This window comes from Limulus polyphemus, unplaced genomic scaffold, assembly GCF_000517525.1.
Source record: "Limulus polyphemus unplaced genomic scaffold, Limulus_polyphemus-2.1.2 Scaffold1011, whole genome shotgun sequence".
Lineage (NCBI taxonomy): Eukaryota > Metazoa > Arthropoda > Merostomata > Xiphosura > Limulidae > Limulus > Limulus polyphemus.
The window spans coordinates 24,054-26,923 of record NW_013666621.1 but is presented as its reverse complement, the minus strand read 5'-3'; positions in this window follow the sequence as shown (position 1 = coordinate 26,923).

The window sequence follows — 2,870 nt, the reverse complement described above, 5'->3', positions numbered from 1 at the left end:
AAATATTTAACATTGACAGGAATTTTGTGTTTAATGGCTAGTTTTGTCCAAGTGTGAATAATTCTTGAGTTGGTTTCAGGGACACAACCTTGTCGAAACGTTGTACATTTGCTGTTATGTTAAACTTATATTAAAGTTTTTCTTCATTACCCATTCAAGCCGTCTCCAAGCATTACACAATTAGTAAATTAGTAAAATATTTGTTTTTACCTGTAAATCTCATCTTAAAAGTCAAAGATGTATCCTTTCTCTCGTTGCTGTTGGTGCCAGTCAAAGAATTTCTCTTTTAAGGGTGTTGGCATGGTGTCGGGAGAGTAAAAATTAACATTCAGTGTTGGTCATCAATACTCCTGGTTTGGTGTGGAAATTATCGTTTCTATAATTCCTGTAAAACAAACGTTTTTGGGAATGAGGATATAACAATAAGAATACAATTTTAGCTATTAATAATTCTAATGTTCAGTCTTTTAACGGTCATAATGATAATATTTCCACCATTTACAATAATGTCTGGTTTTATCCTTTCATGGATTATATAATTTAAAATAAAGTGGCCGTCAAATCCTTTCATGGTATGTGCTATGGCTGTATACTTCTTATGCTCCTTAGAAAATATTAATTTACAAAATTTATTCCGTGAGTTACAAGCTCTAAAAACCCTTTTCTTACCGTTAAAATCATAGACCACACAATAATTCACCTTGTGAACTTTTGTTTCTTGGTCAGTCTCAGGATCAAAAATATTTCTCAGATGATGCTTTGATGTCTTTAGTCTGGATAAAACTGTTCTAACAGTCTTCTGCTTTAAAAAAACCTGTTACAACTAGCACAAAATATTGTTTGCCCTTTATGATGTTCATTTAAATGTTCAAATTCCTTGTCAAAATCTGAACAGTAAAAACTTACCCTGAGGATACCCTTCATTGCTGTGACAACATCAAAATGGTTATTATGAAACTAGAGGAAAACTTTGCAAGACATGAAGTACCTTTATATATTACACAATTAAAATTATCAGAAGAAACTGTGTTTATTTGAACATTTATATACCGTTCAAATTTGATATTTTTTCTATTCCTCATTAGACGAATTGTGTAGGCTTAGCCATGCGTGTTAGTATCGGCTTTTGTTGATTTCTAATGTAATGATATTTTGGATGTTTTCTGAGCGTTGCTAAAGCTAATACTATAGCCTTAGCCCAATAAAGGTTATCGTTATTGTTTATAATCAAGGCTAATATTGAAAACTTACATCTACAGCTACCAACTGTAATTTCTAAGTTGTGACCCCAATTTTAAAAGATTCATCAAACCATATATCTCTTTTTTTAATCTGATTGATATTTTCTACATTAGATAAGATCATGTCAGGTAAAAACAAATATTTATTTAACAACAAGTAAAAGCTTGGAATGGTCTATTCTTTCATTGAGGGTCTGTGAGCCAGACTAGTTTCGGAGAATTACAGTAGTAAGTAAGTAAGATGCATTTCATTCCTGTCCAGGACTGCCGGGCTACTAGAGGGGTACACTCTCTCTTCAGCCAGAGGATGTGTCAGATAAATAGGAGAATAAGATAGGTGAGTAAGAGAGAAACTAAAATTGTGGAATGTGAAGCAAAAAGGCGAGAAAGTGTATGAAGTGAAACAAGAGAGAAAAATGAGGGTCAGAAACATATGAATGAAAATATCACCAAACGTTTATACGGAAGCATATTGATGCAGCTGAGATGAGAGATCCTGGAGTCAGGTTCCCATTAATAATGCTGGTCTGGAGTGGGCAAATCAGGAGAGTAGATATAACGTGGTAGGTCAGACGGCGGAATGTCAATATGTTCGGGATCATCAGCAGGAAGGGATAATGCATACATGTTCAAGAGATGTTCCAGTGGAGATGTGACATGCAGAGCATGATGGAGAGGGTTCTCAAGTGCAATGGCAAAGATAACATTTTGACTACGAAAGCAATGCTGGACATAATGAACTCAGAGATCACGGAGGTGAACAAGAAATGGAGAAAAGGTAATACAAGCATAGAGGTCACGAGTAGGACTAGGTAACTTCATATGAAGGGCCAAACATAAAGCATGACATTCCAACACTTGCAGATGGTAATAAAAGGAGGAAGAAGCAGAAACCCAGGCAGTATGGCCATAGGTAAGACAAGGCCATATGAAAGTTTTGCACATGTAAAGAAGAAGTGGAGGGTTTGATCCCCAGGAGGTACCTGTCAGGGAATGAAGAAGCTGCAACTGAGAATTGAATTTACTACAAAGAGAGTGAAAATGAGCATTCCAGATGAGATGAGTGTCAAAAGTGACCCCCAGGTATTTCACGGTATCGGAGAGTTTAAGTGGGATATTCTCAACACAGAGATCAAAAAGAGACGGGTCATGGACGAAATTTGTGATGGGCAGGACCAAATAGAATAGCTCGGGATAAAAAAATGCCAGCGACAAGTCCAGTGGATGAATTGATCAACAGCAGCTTAGAGAAATCTATTAAGAGTGATCAACATTTTACATGTAGCTAGGAGGACAGTGTAATCGGCATATTGATAGAGGGAAATGGAGGAGTTGGAAGTGACATGTCTTATACATATAGCACGTAAAGAAGTGGAGAGAGAACTGAACCCTGTGGAACTCCCACAGCTATGAGAAACAACCTGGAGTGTAACCCTTAAGAAAGACTGTGGGCGAGCGATTCTGAAGAAAGGAGTGAATAAGACGGATGTACGACTGAGGAAGATGTAGACAACGTAAATTGTAAATCAAACCCTGATGCTAAACTGAGTCAAAAGCACTTGCAAAGTCAAAAAGTAGAAAACATGAAGGTTTAGACGAGTTAAAATGATTGGTAATAGCATTAGACAA